This window comes from Schistocerca cancellata, chromosome 7 (assembly GCF_023864275.1).
Source record: "Schistocerca cancellata isolate TAMUIC-IGC-003103 chromosome 7, iqSchCanc2.1, whole genome shotgun sequence".
Classification (NCBI taxonomy): Eukaryota; Metazoa; Arthropoda; class Insecta; order Orthoptera; family Acrididae; genus Schistocerca; species Schistocerca cancellata.
In genome coordinates, this window is record NC_064632.1 from 163,981,096 (window position 1) to 163,990,595 (window position 9,500).

Here is a 9,500-nt window from a genome sequence, read left to right on the forward strand (position 1 = left end):
TCGGGGAAGATCAGTTTGGATTCCGTAGAAATACTGGAACACGTGAGGCAATACTGACCTTACGACTTATCTTAGAAGAAAGATTAAGGAAAGGCAAACCTACGTTTCTAGCATTTGTAGACTTAGAGAAAGCTTTTGACAATGTTGACTGGAATACTCTCTTTCAAATTCTAAAGGTGGCAGGGGTAAAATACAGGGAGCGAAAGGCTATTTACAATTTGTACAGAAACCAGATGGCAGTTATAAGAGTCGAAGGACATGAAAGGGAAGCAGTGGTTGGGTAGGGAGTAAGACAGGGTTGTAGCCTCTCCCCGATGTTATTCAATCTGTATATTGAGCAAGCAGTAAAGGAAACAAAAGAAAAATTCGGAGTAGGTATTAAAATCCATGGAGAAGAAATAAAAACTTTGAGGTTCGCTGATGACATTGTAATTCTGTCAGAGACAGCAAAGGACTTGGAAGAGCAGTTGAACGGAATGGATGGTGTCTTGAAGGGAGGATATAAGATGAACATCAACAAAAGCAAAACGAGGATAATGGAATGTAGTCGAATTAAGTCGGGTGATGTTGAGGGTATTAGATTAGGAAATGAGACACTTAAAGTAGTAAAGGAGTTCTGCTATTTGGGGAGCAAAATAACTGATGATGGTCGAAGTAGAGAGGATATAAAATGTAGATTGGCAATGGCAAGGAAAGCGTTTCTGAAGAAGAGAAATTTGTTAACATCGAGTATAGATTTAAGTATCAGGAAGTCGTTTCTGAAAGTATTTGTATGGAGTGTAGCCATGTATGGAAGTGAAACACGGACGGTAAATAGTTTGGACAAGAAGAGAATAGAAGCTTTCGAAATGTGGTGCTACAGAAGAATGCTGAAGATTAGATGGGTAGACCACATAACTAATGAGGTAGTATTGAATAGGATTGGGGAGAAGAGAAGTTTGTGGCACAACTTGACCAGAAGAAGGGATCGGTTGGTAGGACATGTTCTGAGGCATCAAGGGATCACCAATTTAGTATTGGAGGGCAGCGTGGAGGGTAAAAATCGTAGGGGGAGACCAAGAGATGAATACACTAAGCAGATTCAGAAGGATGTAGGTTGCAGTAGGTACTGGGAGATGAAGAAGCTTGCACAGGATAGAGTAGCATGGAGAGCTGCATCAAACCGGTCTCAGGACTGAAGACCACAACAACAACAACGGTCATTTTACGAGATGTATGTGGGAGAAAGTAATACGCTGACCGTCTCTTCCAAGAAAACACTCTCGAAATTTTAACGGTAAACTTTTCCGTGATGCACAACGACTCTCTTGTAACGTCTGACATTGGAGGTTGTTGAGTATCTCCGAAACACTTTCGAGCCTACTAAACAGTCCCGTGATGAAACGCGTCGCTCTTCATTGAAGTTTATCTAACCCTTTTATGAAACCAAGCTGCCAACGCTCGAAGATTTAAGAACAATACTCAAGTGTTTCCCAAGCCGCTTCTTTCGTGTATGAATTACATTTCCTTAAGATTGTCCTAGTGAATCTCAGCCTAACATCTGCTTTTTCTACATTTTTTCCGCTGTAGATTCCACTATAGGACTCTCTGAGTGGCTGTTCCTAGATATTTTTTGGTATTTACTATTTGCTGAAATTTGTCCCCAGTCTTGTAGTAGAGCAGTAGTGGATTTCTTTGCCTATTTACGGAGAGTGCAATACATTTATTTACGTCCACGGTCAACTGCCAGGCCTGACATTGAATATAACAAAATGGTCGATGAGTTACTAAACACCGCTGTTCATAATAGCACATCTAAGAGCCTCTTATTACCGATATCAAACTTGAAGTCCGTTATATAAAAAAGCAAGTTGCCGAAGGGAAGATGAATGTGAATCATCAAAAAATTTTTCAGATTGTGTGTGAAATCTTATGGGACTTAACTGCTAAGGTCATCAGTCCCTAAGCTTACACACTACTTAACCTAAATTATGCTAAGGACAAACACACACACCCATGCCCGAGGGAGGACTCGAACCTCCGCCGGGACCAGCCGCACAGTCGATGACTGCTGCACCTCAGACCGCTCGGCTAATCCCGCGCGGCTGTGAATCATCAGTACGCAGTAAATGCAAATATTACGGACGAATACTGTCGAACATTTTCTTAACGCACTGGTTCCACATAAATAAAAATATTACAAATTCCATAATACGTATGAGATTTAATCATAGTTCGTCCCCAGCCATCTTTACCGAATGCATGTTCGAGATAGTCCTTTGTTGTGAATGTATCGGTGAAAGCCTAACGGTAGGAGATATTCACTCACATTTTAACCGTATATACACTTGCCAATTCATTTCACACAACAGTTAATCATATCTTACCAGAAATTACCAAATGATATAGCAGCTCTCCGTCACGAAAATAATATATTAAATTTAAAACTAATGATCAAATTTTTAAACAAATTTAATCTTACCCTGTAAAATCCTATAAAATTCCTAAAACACTGACACACGACCAAACTCAAAAAGTCCTCTGCAGGCCTGACTACATCTCGCTACAGCCTTGACGCGTTGCAACCTTCCTACAGGCGAAAATAGCGTACGTTAACCTGTTATCCACTAGATCATTTATACAGGCTGGCCAGGAGGAATGATCAGATTTCAGCGATGTGTCAGAAACGATCATTTGGAGCAAAAAACTTCCTATTGACGTATGCCTCTTTCCGAATGGTTTCCGAGGTGGATTATATTTAACGCACATTTACTCGAACAAATGTACATATGTATGTTTAATATGTACATATGTATATTTAATTTACATTTACGAGTAATTGCAGGGCAGCAGCTTGTGTTAATCAGTACAGCATAAAAACAGCCTAAGTTGCAAATTTCACTTTTATTTACCTGAGGAGTAGCTTATGGTCTGGGTGATTTTCAGATCACCCAGACAGTCAAAATGATATTTCCAAAATATGAGAACCCTGTCAAGATAACAAACCTATACATATAACAAAGTGCAAATGAACAGTTACAGACCATACCAATATCTGTACACTCTGTAACTGTATATGTTGTACATATATGTTTGTTATCTTGGTATGTCGCTTATATTTGCTAAATACCATTTTGACTATCTGGGTGATCTGAAAATGGATCCCGACCCGAAACTTGCCATCAGGTGTATAAAAGTGAAATTTGCAACTCAGGCTGTTTGCCATTGCATTAATGTGCATTTGTGTTTGGGTTAGTGGCGCGCACGTATGTGTCTTACCCGCCTAATGTATTTGACTCTTTATTCTATCTCAGCCTACCTCATTGATTTTAGTCTCTTTGCTCGACTGTCTTTCTGCCACTTAAGTTGCCCATTGAATACGCAGCTCTCCAAGTGAAATAGTTCCAGGGACATAGGACATCAGAGAGAGACATCGGTTAACTGTGTTTTCTTCAATCGATGGCTAAGATGCCACATGATAATAAAGAATATACGCAATAATAAACGCCCATGCCTCAACTAATAACAAAAATAATAGAAGAGAAGATGTGGATGGATTTTGGGAGCTTTTGGATCAGACAGCAACAAACATCAACAAAAATCACACCTAAATTTTAATTGGAAACTTTAATTCCCAATTAGGAAGGGAAAAGAGTCACAGAGGTGCAATAGGGAAATTTCCAGCACAACGAAGAACAAACCAGAATGGCATGAGAGTGGTGGAATTCTGTAGAAACCATGACATGATCTCAAAATCAACATACTTCATGAGAAGATCAAATAAACTGAAAAACTGGAAACACCCAGACTGGACAAAAGGAGAACGGCAGTTGGATCATGTCTGCACGGATAAGAACAACCACAAGGAAATCTACAATATGAAAGTCCTGAGAGGAATTGACACCCGATCAGATCATCACTTGATAAAAATAAAAATTAAATTCATACTACTCAGAAAGAAAAAATCCCACCCAAAAAAGAAGAGAACCTGCGACCCTCATAAATTGAAAAATAACAGGGAATATGAAGAACAAACTAGGAATGTAAAAATAACAGATGATCTGGATGAAATAATTCCCCAATTGAAAGAAACAGCTGAACAAGTACCGCAATAAATCCTAGGAAAAAACACCAGTGTGGAATAACGAAAGTGGTACAACAGTGGAAGATAGACACCCTGCCTGGTTAAGGTATCGGAGTCAAAAAACAGAAGAATCTTGGTTGGAACTTACAAAACAAAGAAAGATGACTCAAAAAACATTAAGGATGGTTAAACGTCAATAGCAAAAAGATGTACTTTCTATCATATAAACAAATAGTAAGAAAACAAACTTACGAGATTACTACAAAACATTTAGCAGACAACTCCCCCAACACTAATGCTAAAAGATAAAACAATAAGATGGCCCATAGTGATAAAAGAAATGCAGAAATTGTAGCAGAAACATTTAACGAACTGCTAAATTGCGATGATCCTCCTGAGCTTCTTGAAATATACATAGAAACTCCAATAAAAACGCCACCAGGATATATAAACCCACCAACAATTCAGGAAGTCTACAAAGCTTTGAGCGAGCTCAGGAACTACAAAGTAAGTGGAGAAGATCAAACATTTGCAGAACTCTGGAAATACGCAGCAGAACCCATAAAGATGTCATTACATCAATGCATAGTTAATCTGAATCGGAGAAGAGCTACCAGAACATTGAACTACAGCTTTCATACACCAATTACACAAAAAAGGAGAAAAATGAAATACGGGCAACTACAGAGGGATTTCCATATTGGATGGCTCATTTAAAATATTGTCAAGAATTCTCTACAATCGCTGTAAAGATCAACTTGAAAAGGAGCTAGGAGAATATCAAGGAGGATTTAGACCCTGGAGAAGCTGCCCAGTACAGATCATCACATTAAAATTAATAATGGATGCCTACAAAAGGATACAGAAGCAACTAGTCATAACCTTTGCAGACTTTAAAAAATCTTGTCATTGCATCCACCGATCTCATATGCTGGACATATAAAATTTTGAACTTCATTCCAGATTAATAAAAATGATAAAATTAACCCTTACAAACACCAAGTCCAAAGTAAAATTCAGAGAACTATCTGAGCCATTTACGATTAAAACAGGGTTCAGACAAGGAAATGGTCTATCACCACTGCTCTTCAACTGTGCTCTTGAGTACTTGATGAGAGAATGGTACAAAGAGAATCCTAAAAGCATAAAAATTGGAACCAAGAAAGATGATATAAACCTAAATTGTTTAGGATTCGCAGATGACTTGGTATTAATGTCCAAGAAGCTAGAAATCAAATAATGAGCCTGCAAAATATAGCGGAAAAAGTAGGACTCCAGATATCTTTCGAAAAGACAGAGATGATGGTTACAGACCCGCTAGTAATAGCTCACGTAACAGCAGACAACAGAAAAAAATAAAGAAGCAATTTAAATATCTTGGAGAGATTATAACACACAACTTGGATGAAAAACCTGATAGGCAAGAAAGAACCAATAAAATGATAAAAGCTCAAAAACTAACTTGGTCTACATACAGTAAGAAATGTCTATCAATTCAAACAAAATTAAAACACTACAAGACGGTGGTTCAGCCAGAGGTAACATAGGCAAGCGACACTCTTTTTAAAGGCACTCAGAGAAACAGAGTCGACAAAATACTAGAAGTAGAGAGTAGAATATCTAGAACATGCATAAATAACAAATACCAGGAGGAAGGATAATGGCAGATAGTATCGAATGAAGTAGTGTACAGGGAACCGGAGCCCATCACACATACTATACATAAAAAGAGGATTTATTTCTTTAGCCACGTAATGAGGACACCAGAAACCAGATTAGCAAGAAAAATTAAGAAGAAACTGTGGAATCTGAAGCAACAAGTAGGATGGACCAAGGAAATTAAAGAGGATATGGGAGAACTAGATGTAACCTTGGATGATCTGCAAAAGAAGACAGAAAAACTCAATAGATTGAAAGACAAGAAAATAATATTTAAACCAAAAGTAGACAAACGACACACAATGAAAAGGGTATTTACAGATGAGGAAAGACAGGAAAGGTCAGAACTAATAAAAAGATACTGGGCAGGTAAGAAAGAACGAAACATGCGCTTACTGAAGAAGAGCAGGAAATGACTGACTAAAGTGGTCCAATGTGGCCGTAAAAGCGGAAATGGTGTATGTTTATGCCTTTGTCGATGGTAGTGCTCATGCTGCAGTCAAAGAATACAGTGGGCACTTTCCGACACGTCGAATTCCTGATGGTAAAGTGTTTACCAGACTTTTCAGTACACTGGCCGTGAACAGATCCCAACTTCTCATTTCTCTTCTGAAAGTGTAGTTCAACAACCTGTGCAGGAACAACAAAAAAATAATTTATACTGCTTCTGTCACATTTTACTAATGTTTAATTAGCACGACGTGTTTCAGCAGCATGCTGCCACTATCAGGTGTTTTCCAGTCACATTTACATTACATTAACCTGAAGCGTAACTATATGCATTGGCTGTGTGTGCCAGCGAGGATATGCGTCGGCATATGATCATTTTTGATGTGAATGTAGTTATCTGGGCACACAGGGCACAGTGACAAAAACATCACAGCTTAACACTTCCACAGATCAATAATCATAATTACGCTTCAGACTAATATAATGGAAATAAGACTGGAATGCACCTGATGATGGCTAAATGCTGCCGAAACGCGTCACGCTAATTAAATATCAGTAAAAAAGCGAGTGATGCAGTGTAAATTATTTCACAACTTTACAGTACAGCCTCAGTCTTCAAAACATTCCATATAAAATAGATAAATTTAAGTAAAAAACAGCAATACATTGCAGCGCAGTCCTACTAGCAGCGCACAGCTTAGAGGTGAATGTTTTAAAAATAAGCATTTTTCAGTTGACACTTTCTAAAACGCATGCTGTAATATTTGGTAACTGTTGTACGCGTGCACGTGCGTAAACTCGACAATGTACTGAATAGTACAGAAAATACGTAACAGTGTATATAAAGTGTGAACTATCTCTGAAACCATTGGGAATGGGGCGTATGTCCAAATGAAGTTTTTTGTTGTTGCAAATAATCGTTCCTGTCACATCCCTGACTGTTGACCATTCCTCCAGGGAGACGACGCATACAGAGCGTAAATGACTGCTATTTACAACGTACCACAGTGGTATAGTGGAAGTCAAGAACAATCCGATATAAGACAATTTCTGTCCATCAAGCTGGGAATCAACCTCAAAGTGGCCTACAGAAACCACCAGTAACAGCGCAAGTGCGCCGAGCAAGATTTTCAGTACCCTCTTGCTCTGTTATGCTACCGGCTTAGCTGGCTGTTTCGTTAACTTTTTTAATTTAAACTCCCCCGTGAGGGTAGTGAAAGAAAAGAGACCTTTCTAAACATCACGCAAAAACTAATTACTTGTACAATTCGATCTCAACTTAATCCTTAGAACCACAGTAGTTTTACAGAAAGAAGCTCGGACAAACAAAACTATTTAATTGTTAATGTTATGCTGTTAAAATTCACTTTGCTTTCAAGTAAAATTTAGGAAAGCGTAAATTTCACAGTTTGTAAGTGCAAGAACGAGAAGTTTTTAATATTAAAAAACGACTTTAGCCAAAATATAGCACCGTGCGCATGCGCATGGATTTAGATGACTTCTACGTCCCAATTTCTGGCTGCTTCCCGGCTTGATAGACCGCACGCGCCCTGCACCAGTTTGTTCGCCTTGACTTTAGCTACACCACAGTGGTATGTTTACGCCTTATACATTGTGAACAGTAATGACCCTATAACACTATTTCTGTTACATCTGTCGATGTTGTTCTATTTACAGTCTGGAAGCGCGCGACCGCTACAGTCGCAGGTTCGAAGCCTGCCTCGGGCATGGATGTGTGCGGTGTCCTTAGGTTAGTTAGGTTTAAGTAGTTCTAAGTTCTAGGGGACTGATGACCTTAGAAGTTAAGTCCCATAGTGTTCAGAGCCATTTTTGTTGTTCTATTAATAACGACATGTTGAGTTCTACCTGCTATGATGTCATTAGCAAATAAAAAATCTGTTCCGATACTCGATATGCTCGTAATTTGTACATTAAAAGACAATTTGCTGATGAATTTGTACTAATTTCATCTTCACCTTTTCCACTTAGTCGTTGTCTCGATCTTTTCAAATATATTGGTATTCAACAAAGAATCTTCTGCGTCTACTTACCGTCCATCCACCTGTCTACACGTCCCGCCGATTTTCCTTTCACAATTACGTCCCCACTTCACTCTGTTCCCTGATACGATAATTTCATTTACTGCCTTTGCTAGTAATTCCCTATGTACAGCTCTCCGTTAAGTAAGTTGCAGCAGCTTAACAATTTTCCAGTCTAAAGTACAACTCAATGCCACAAGTCAAAACTGATACCAAATACTCAATATAACTTTCAATTTTAGACGCATCAACAAGTTATTTTAGAAAGTCCTAAGAAATGTATTAAAACACTCCACAGCATTTGCACTCTTCTGTTTATTTGTTGTGCTTCTGTTTTAAATACTGTAGCCAGCTGCTCTAAATACAAATACCCTCCACTGGTTGGCACCTCTGTTAGTTTGTACTTCTTCCATTTTGCATATGTAATTTACATTTTATTTGAGTCGTACCATGATTCATTCTCAATCCTACTTTTAATTTTTTTTAACACCGAAGCAGCGGTTATGCCATGGAGTTAAGTTTCTGGATGTTAGATAACACAGACTTATGATTTCATGGAGACAGCAGAGGGGACTGGGATACTCGAAGAATGCTACCTTCAACTAAACAAATTCAATAACGTCACTCATCAACCCAAGAATAAGTGGCTTTTACGGATGATACTGTTGTAAACAGAAAGTCGTTACCCTAGAAAACTGAAACGGCATGCAGAAGACCTGCAAAGTGTCTACGCTTCGTGGAGGGACTGAGAGTTGATCCTCAACATGAGCATGAATAGGCAGAAAGACCAATTATTGTAGGATTACACTATTGCAAAATAAACACAGGAAGCAGTCACGTCCATAAAATATCTGGGAGTATACGTACACAGCGGTCTGAAATGGAACGACCACATAAAAATAATCACAGGTGAGGCAGATGCCAGACCGACATTCAGCTGTAAGGGTCTACGGATTGCGCGCAGCCGTACGATACGCAACGCGCGCTCACCACAATGGAGCCTTTCGATACGACCGTATTTAGCCGGTGTTAGGACGTCAGACACAGTGATGATGGGTGCGCGTGGCGTGCGTGTTTTATAATCCGCCTTTGTTAATAAAACTGTTTAAACTTACTTCTCAGTATTCGCATATTGCCATACCTCAAGGACCCACCGCTTACAAATCCTGACAAAATATTCGTGTAATCATCATCCGGGGTAACAACTCGAACAAATTACCCCCTTATACAGGGTTATTACAAATGATTGAAGCGATTTCACAGCTCTACAATAACTTTATTATTTGAGA